Here is a 9,646-nt window from a genome sequence, read left to right as displayed (position 1 = left end):
CAACAGACCGACTTGTACAAATCCTTAGGGGTTTGGTACGAGCTTACTTGCTATATCTCGCTATCCTCACCCATGCTACACTATCACTGCCCTAATTATTCAAATGAACGAGCGGATTGGTCGAGATTAGGTGTGAAAACCGCAAATTCTCAATCTAATCGCTTATTCAATCTGTATTTATCTATTAAGCACGAGAATTCGCGTTGAACCAGGAGTGAAATCCATACTTTAACGCAAATTTTCGTCTCTATTTCCTTATCAAAACAGGAACAAAAGTGTTAAGTTAGGGGTGAAACCCGAACCTTGACAGCTATTTCCGACTTATCTTGTTTTACAAACTCTCACCAAAGTCTCGACGGACTCCAACGACTTGAAGTAGCACTAAAACTGGAAGGATGTGTGCCATCCACCCAGATTCGAGGCGAGAGCACAGTCCCGAAGGCCAAAGTGTATACCAAAAGTCTGTGTGAATAGTCGAATCGCTTTGGTTAGTCAATGTCTATCGAGCCGCAGACGATCTATTTCTCGATTTCTATGTGTTTTGATTCTGAGATTTGTTGATTTTATGTAGATTTTATGTGTCTTATGTGATTTAATTGTTTACATGTTAAGATTTTTGGTGATTTATTCGCTTCCCGCCCTTCACTTTGATCGACACACACAACTCGCACCGCATCTTAAAACGCTGCCATATCACTAATTACGGACGACCATATGCTAAGTTATACGCTTATAATATTCACGATCGCTATTCTCGAACGTGCGCAGGCTTCGAATGATAGGTTTCTGTATTCTGAGGCAGTCAGAAGCTTCTATGTGCCTCTATGTGCTTCTAGGAGAATTGCGTGCTTACTTGCTTCTGTGTTTCTGTGCCTTACATGCTTACGTGCTTATGTGCTTTTGTGCTTATGTGCCTATGTAACTATGTGGTTAAATGGTTATACGTGATCCTGAGCTTTAGTAGTATTAGGCGTGTGAGGTGAGATTCGATTATATTGTGTTGAGTCCTGTGGCGATGTCTGTTGCAGACAATGTCCTCATCTGGATCTCGCGCTACCCGAGACGCTCGCCGAAAGCAAGCAGACAAACGCCTCGCTGCCATGATTACTAAACAAATGGCAAAGGTGGTACCCCAAGTCGTCAGTGAACTGTACGAGAACATGAGCAAATCGTCTGAGGAATCCCGAACTGAGACTCCCAAAGCTGCTTTCAGCTTCAAACAGTTCAAGGCATGCGGACCGAAAGAGTTCACCGGAGAAGAAGGCCCTACGGCTTTGTTTCAATGGTTTGACTCAATTGAAGTTACCCTGCGACGGAGCGGATGTCCTGATAATCTCCGCACATTGAACGCTACCGGCGTCTTCCAGTCCCGCGCTCTAGACCGGTGGACGGCTGAAAGGAACAAGCGCGGAAATGATGCAGCCTATTGTCTTTCATGGGACGAGTTGAAGAACGTTATGCTCGAAGAGTTCTGCCCTCCCCATGAGCGCCAGAAGCTGGAGGATGAGTTCTGGCACATTAAGCAGAAAGAAGGTGACAACGCTGCCATGACTACTCGCTTTAAGCAGCTCAACATCATCTGTCCCGATCAAGTGAAGACGCCCGACATGACGATCAAGAAGTATATTCGAGCTTTACCCGACTGTGTTGCAGATTTTGTGCATGCCGCAAAGCCAGCAACGATCGAAGAAACATACTTGCTTGCCGCCGAAATCAACGACAAGCGAGTAAAAGCTGGTTTTTGGGATAAAACTTTGAAGAACCTGCACCAAGTCACCGCCGCAACAACTGCCGAAACCGTCGCCGCCCAATCGTCAAGGTCCTCACGCCGCAAGAAGAAGAACAACAACAGCAGCTCCAGCAACAAGAACTGTGCTGTCACTACCACTGCTGCTCCTCTTCAAGATGTACCGGCTCAGCAGCAGTCTCACCACCGCTCAGCACCAGTTACCTATGCACCGCCTGCAAAGCGTGCATACACAGGCCCCCACCCTGTCTGCCCAACATGTTCTTATCATCACCCGGTGGGTCTCGCCTGTCGTTTCTGCGCTCACTGCAATATGTACGGCCACTTCACTGCTAAATGCCGTATTGGTCCCCGTCAAGCACCAGCTCAAGCCACTGCTCATCAAGCTCTGCTCCCAGCCCCTCAAGGCCAGCAAACGGCTCAGGCACCCGCGGTCAACGCCAGAGTCTGCTTCGCATGTGGTGATCCCAACCACTTTGCGAACATGTGCCCAAACAGGGTTGTGAAACAAGAGCCCCAGTCGCAGCAGCCTCAGCAACAGCAACAAGCCGCCCGCGCCAGAACTTTCGACATCAATGTGCGCCAAGCCCAGACTGACAACAACATGGTCAATGGTATGTTCCTTGTGAATGGTATTTATGCGTCGTGTTTGTTTGATGCTGGAGCCGATAACTGCTTTGTGTCGTTTGAATTCGAGAAGCTTCTTAGTCGTAAGCGCTCCCATCTCCCCTCGTCGTTCGATGTTGAAGTCGCCACCGGAAGAACTGTCACCGTTAATTCTGTTCTTCATGATTGTACTCTTGAGCTCAACAATCACATCTTCCCAATTGACCTTATTCCGATGCAACTCGGAAGTTTTGACATCATAGTAGGCATGGACTTTCTTCGCGAAAACTATGCTGAAGTTGTGTGCTTCGATAAGATGATTCGATTCTCACTCGCCAATGGTGATTTATTGTGTGTCTATGGCGAAACTGCTTCGAAAGGTCTCAAGCTCATGTCGTGGGCCCAAGCTAGCAAGTATCTCCGCAAGGAATATAGAGCTTTCTTGGCTAACATTGTAGTAGCGGAGAATGAAAAGAAAGGAGTACCTGGTGTGTAAACGACGTTCAAGTGGTTTGAGAATTTCCTAACGTTTTTCCTGAGGATCTTCCTGGACTTCCGCCAAGTCGTGATATCGACTTCCGTATCGACCTCATTCCTGGAGCCAACCCTGTGGCCAAAGCTCCTTACCGACTTGCACCGTCCGAAATGCGTGAACTCTCGAGTCAGCTTCAGGAATTGCTTGAGAAAGGCTTCATTCGCCCGAGCACCTCTCCTTGGGGCGCGCCAGTCCTTTTCGTTAAAAAGAAGGATGGGCCGTTTAGGATGTGCATCGACTATTGGGAATTGAATAAGTTAACTATAAAGAACCGCTATCCCCTGCCTCGCATTGATGATTTGTTTAATCAGCTACAAGGTGCTACGTGTTTCTAGAAGATCGATCTACGCTCAGGATATCACCAGCTACGCATTCAAGAGGAGGATATTCCCAAAACCGCCTTTCGCACTCGATATAGCCATTATGAGTTCGTTGTTATGTCTTTTGGTTTAACTAACGCACCCGCGGTTTTCATGGATCTAATGAATCGGGTGTGTAAAGCATTTCTTGACCGCTTCGTCATCGTGTTCATCGATGATATCCTGATCTATTCCAAGTCGAAAGCCGAACATGCGCAACATCTACGTTTGGTTCTCGAGCTACTTCAAGGGAATCGACTCTATGCCAAGTTCTCCAAGTGTGAATTTTGGCTGGAGGAGGTTCAATTCCTCGGTCACATTGTCAATAGTCAAGGTATTCATGTCGATCCCGCGAAGATTGAAGCAGTTAAAAGTTGGGTTACACCGAAGAACCCATCTGAAGTTCGTTCTTTTCTCGGACTAGCGGGCTATTACCGTCGATTTATCGAAGGATTCTCTAAAATCGTTGTGCCGCTTACCGCCCTCACTCGTAAAGACAAACCTTTTGTTTGGGGAACTGAACAAGAGTCTGCTTTCCAAACCCTCAAGCATATGCTCTGCAACGCTCCTGTCCTCACCTTGCCCGACGGAAACGACGACTTTATTGTCTATTGTGATGCCTCGAACCTTGGCCTTGGTTGTGTTCTTATGCAACGAGACAAGGTTATCGCTTACGCATCTCGTTAGCTCAAGATCCACGAGAAGAACTATACAACCCATGACCTCGAGCTAGGCGCAGTTGTTTTTGCATTAAAGATTTGGTGACACTACCTTTATGGTACCAAGTGTACGATGTTCACCGATCATAGGAGCCTACAACACATCTTTGATCAGAAAGAACTTAATATGCGTCAACGCCATGGGTAGAACTTCTCAACGATTACGACTGTGAGATACGTTACCACCCATGCAAAGCAAATGTCATTACCGACGCTTTAAGCCGATGAAGCTATCTGCACAGCATCCCCAATGTTCCAGCCCAACATCATCTCGAAACCCTCATCCGCGACGCCCAGCATGCGTGTTTTACCGAGCGCACTTTGAAGAAGGAAAGAATTCACCATGATGGAGCCCAGCTTGTTAATAAATCGAATGGGATATTCCACTGTCTGGACCGAATTTGGATCCCTAAGCGGAACAATTTGCGACAGATTCTGACAGACGAAGCTCACAAATCCCGGTATTCTATTCATCTTGGTGCCGATAAAATGTACCAGGACCTTCGTTATAAGTACTGGTGGTCGGGCATGAAAAGGGATATCGCCCTCTACGTTGGAAAGTGCCTGACCTGCTCGAAGGTTAAGGCCGAGCACCAAAGACCCTCTGGCTTACTCGAACAACCCCCAATCCCTGTTTGGAAGTGGGAGAGTATAGCTATGGATTTCATAACCAAACTCCCGCGTACGCCACCAGGTCACGACAGCATTTGGGTTATTGTTGACCGTTTGACCAAATCAGTTCACTTTTTGCCAATACGGGAAGACTACAAGGTAGAACTATTAGCCCGAATCTACACCAATGAGATCATTTGTCGACATGGGATGCCTCTCGACATCGTCTCTGACCGTGATGCTCGGTTTACCTCGCGACTGTGGGAAACGTTTCCAGCCGCTCTCGGTACAATGCTTAATCTAAGTACCGCATTCCACCCTCAAACCGACGGCCAGACTGAGAGAACGATCCGTACTCTTAAAGACATGCTCCGTTCTTGTGTCATAGATTTCGGTGGTAATTGGGACGCATACCTGCCGTTAATCGAATTCTCGTACAACAACAGTTATCATTCCAGCATTCAGATGGCACCATTCGAGGCTTTATACGGAAAAAGATGTCGATCGCTTATTGTGTGGCACGAGATTGGTCACTCACAACTAACCGGTTCTATTGCAAGAAACGACTGACAAAGTCCTCCAAGTAAGAGACAACTTGCTGAAAGCTCGGAGTCGTCAGAAAAGTTACGCCGACAGACGACGCAAGCCCCTTGAATTTGACGTTGGCGACTACGTACTCCTAAAGGTATCACCTTAAAAGGGTGTGGTCAGATTCGGCAAGAAAGGGAAACTAGCGCCTCGATATGTTGGACCTTTCAAGATTCTGGAAAGGATCGGAAAAGTCGCCTACAGACTCGAACTACCGGAGGAACTTAGTAATGTCCACCCGACTTTCCATGTGTCAAACCTCCGAAAGTGCCTGGCTGAGCATGATCTAATTGTACCTCTTGATGACCTCCAAGTAAACGAACACTACACTTCGTGGAGAGGCCTGTCAGGTAATGCAGTTCCTCTTGTAACTCCACCGCCGGTTGTGTCATGCAGTTCCTCTTGTAACTCCATTACGTAAGTCATCACTTTCTTGTGTTGTGTCGACGTGTAACTGGGACTCTGATTCGGGCCATCGTGGTATACCACTAAATCACCCGCACCCTCGGGTAAAGACGATGCTCAGTGCATTGCAGAGTTGGAACTCGAAAGCTAAAAAGACGTCCTCCTATTTCGTCTTTCACGAACACAGTACCCTACTGTGCTAAAGAGATTTAAGCTGTGTGACCTTCGAAAATCCTGTGGGTAGGCTGCGATAGTATCTAGTGAAACCAAGGAATTGTTGCATCCCCGAAGGAATCTTTGGTGTCGATCAGTTTCTAACAAGATGCATCTCAGCAAGATCCATGAGTATTCCCACTCCGTTGGTTACCTGATCAAAATGCATGACTTCGCACATAATGGCTCCTCCCACAGAAGCGCTGAAATAGAATACATATGCCACCCATGGTGTTCCTTTCTCCTGGTCATGATTCAGAATGTCGTCAATAAATACGGTCGATTCATGTGATCCCTAAAGCTGCTGGTGTGTTGTTCAATTCAATGATCATGGCATACAAAGTTGAAATGGTTGCATCGCGTTCGACATGCTGTTGTAGGAACATGCTCCCCCTTGAACTTCCATCTGGTGATAGCTCACTCATTAGTCAATCCTCGAATGGGGCTTGATCTTTGCAGCTGGTCAACATGGTCGAGGCAAGTGGTTCTTAACTGCCACCTTACTAAGTTCTCGATAATCAGTACACATACAAAAATTCATGGATCTAACTGGGGCTCCCCAAAGCGAAAAGCTAGGTTCAACAAAAATCCTGTTCAATAATCCCTGTAGTTGATTAACACAGCTCTTGCAACCCTCCTGATGCGGGACGGTAAGATTACGAGTAACCAGGGCTGCCTCTAACCTGATACTGATCTGATACTCCTCCGGACGATGTGAGGGTACACCTGATAGTTCTTCTGGTAGCACATAGGTAGAAATCACAAACAAAGGGTGGATCCTTGATCCTCTTTTCCTCAACCTTAAGATCAATAATAAGTGCTAACATAGCGGGATAATCCTTCTGTGGACACTTCCAAGCTTTCATTGCAGAATTGACGCTAACCTTTGCACAATTCCGATACTTTGAAACAGATGACGATTCTCCACTAGGGAGAGGGATACGCGAATTTTTCTCCTCACAGGGTATATATGCGCGATGTATGGATTACCAATCCATTCTAACTACTGCTTCAAACCATCAAGGATTGCAGAAGGAAGATCGATGTCGATCGCTTGTCCCACAAGGTCGAATTTGCATCCCGACTGACATATGAAATGTTAATTGTCTTGTCGTCAGCCGATTCCACAACATGTTCAAATTCAAAGAGCATCAGGGTCAAACGGAGCAAAGACGAAGCAATTAGCTACTCATACTAGCTACCATGTTGCTAAAGTCCTGGCGTCGCCCATGCCAATTCTAAATGCCCTTCTATGAGCATCATTTCTAGTGTTGCTGTTTTCATTGCAAGTATTTCAAGTACTGTCTTTGTTCCTTTGGTCGTTGTCTTCTTAACTTAACCACGGCCAATCCATGTTGTAGTCACTTTTATTTACATACTGTATACTAGGGTTACGGATACCTTGTTGTCGCTGCGACTGCTGCTCCCAATGTCGTTGCTCGAAACGAAGCCCTACGATTCTTCGCCATCGAGGTCCATCTTTCCACATTCTGAGCCACGTCCTAAAGTACTACTCATTGTGCTGGCAGTTACACATTCCGCGTTATAGTCGATTGTCATTGCTTATGTCCTGATTGATTCGTAAGAGTTGACTCCCATGAGTCGCTGACAAGGGTTAAGGATTCGATTGAAGCCAATTCGCTGGTGCTCGTTGCCGGTAATCAGGGTCGTCAAGTACTGAGGTCGTTAAAGTACTACGCTCATCCTCATGTCCATCGATGTTGTAAGTTTCTTGAGTAATACTCGGTCTGTTACGAGGGTATCGCAGAAGTGATCACACTTCGGGACCTAAGACTTCAATACATGAGTTCCAGCAAACGAAGAGGAACAAGAAAGGTATCGATCAATCATTCAACGCTGCGACAACCAACTCAGGGTCGTTCGTATATGCACCTAACATTCTACACAGTTCACTAGGCGTTCAGATGGGTGTTCAGGTAATACTCGATAGCGTCGAGATTCGAAAGAATCCAGAGAGGAATGGAAAGTTCATGTTCAGGTAAGGGACAATCTCTGCTATGACCCCTATAGGTTTGTTATGTTTCACATCGATCAAATAACGGAACGGAACCCCTTTTTCCCTTGTTAAGCCTCACTGTGACTAGCATGCACTCCACATTATTATTATGTGTGCACCCACAATAATATTGTGACTTACATGCTCATCTCAGCTCCTCTTAACTCATGTCAAATGGTTCCTCAAACTCGAGTAGCAAACAAAGAGCATCACGAAGCGTAAGTCATGAAGGTTTAGGGAAATACCACCCTATCAGTCACATATCACATGCAAGTAATACATGAATTCATACTGTTGTGCTAAACGTGCAATCACATGCAATATCATATGTAAGTGTTCACTAGTTATGTAGTACAATGAGTATACGAGAGACGAACCTTGCAATCTGGAGCTGAGTGTCATGGTCGTATTCATGTTTTCAGAACTGTTCGGTTATAGTCTGGTTTTGCAAAAACGTTTTTCCCCTTTTTAAAACCAAGTTCACTATAACCAATGGCTCTGATACCAATTTGTCACACCCCCAAAATACCACAAGCGGAACCCCTTCGAGGCGTGTGACGTACCAGGATCTGGCCACCAATCACATTGAACTCATAGGTATATTTAAATAAAGCTTTCATTTATTAACATTAAGTGTTACACGTTACAACTAGTTCACAGTATACAGCGGAAGCATAATTCATTCGTTAAGAGTTTATAAACCACATGTAAAAACCATTAGTCTTGTGTTGCGGTTCCATGTATCTCGACCCATGACCACTCCAGCCTCCCAGACAGCAAGTTCCAATGATATGCACCTAAAGGCCTGCAAGGCATGTAACAACGAATCAACAACAAAGTTGAGCGAGTTCACAATTGGGTGTTCGTTTTAAGTTGTTTCAAAAACATAGTTTTTCTTTAGCTGGCTTACTTGCCGTGGGGGTTACCCCATAGTTGAAAATATGATTAACCAATTCCTTCTTTCCCAAACCACAACCAGTGGGGGCTTCCCCATGTGAACCACGTAACTATTACCATATCGACAACTGACTGAGAAAGTTGTGCCCTGCGTTAATGTCTATCATCATTGACTAAGTGCCCAGATCCATTAGTACACGTCCGTCCTCCCGGCACGGTGTGAGGCTTGTCAACCCTAATAGCGCTATTAACTAATGACCCGCTCGCCATTGGCCCGACGATTAATTCAATATAAAAATGAGGGACTTCATGATAGAGTTTTGTCTAGTAAGTTATAGGTTGTCGTCCTTCCAACTGAGGACGGAGGTACGTAATCTACCCAAGGAGAATACGCCGGTTTAATGTTGTCATCCTTCTCAACGAGGATGGGGGTACATATTCTACCCAAGGAGAATATGCAAGTTCCGTTTTAGTTTCTTAACCCATTCCCAAACCACCGGGAATCCCATGCCTTATAGAAAGTGTGAACTCACCTAGGTTTGCTCGGAAGATACACAAAGAGGTCAATTAAGCTGCTAGTGGTCAACCACGTCCTAACATGGTTACCATACAAGTAAGGTCTAGGTTCATGTAGTGTACGTAGGTTTACACATAAGCTATCAAGTTACAACACATAACGAGCATGGCAAACACATCGATCATAGTAACAGTAGCATACAGTTCACATAGACATAACCCAACCTTGTGCGACTTCGAGTGATTGGGCTGTTATGGTTGTGCAAGCCCAATCCTCTTGTGCGATCTAAAAGATGAGGCCCAAAAAATAATCGGCCCAACCTGTTGTACGTCCAGCACAATCTTGTGCGACTCATAACAGGTTGTGCGACTCAGAAACATACCCAGCCCAAAACATGCAACCCAATACTCATTCAACCCAAACAATTAAAC

The sequence above is a fragment of the Helianthus annuus genome, chromosome 10 (genome assembly GCF_002127325.2).
Source record: "Helianthus annuus cultivar XRQ/B chromosome 10, HanXRQr2.0-SUNRISE, whole genome shotgun sequence".
NCBI lineage: Eukaryota > Viridiplantae > Streptophyta > Magnoliopsida > Asterales > Asteraceae > Helianthus > Helianthus annuus.
This window is presented reverse-complemented; position numbering follows the sequence as displayed.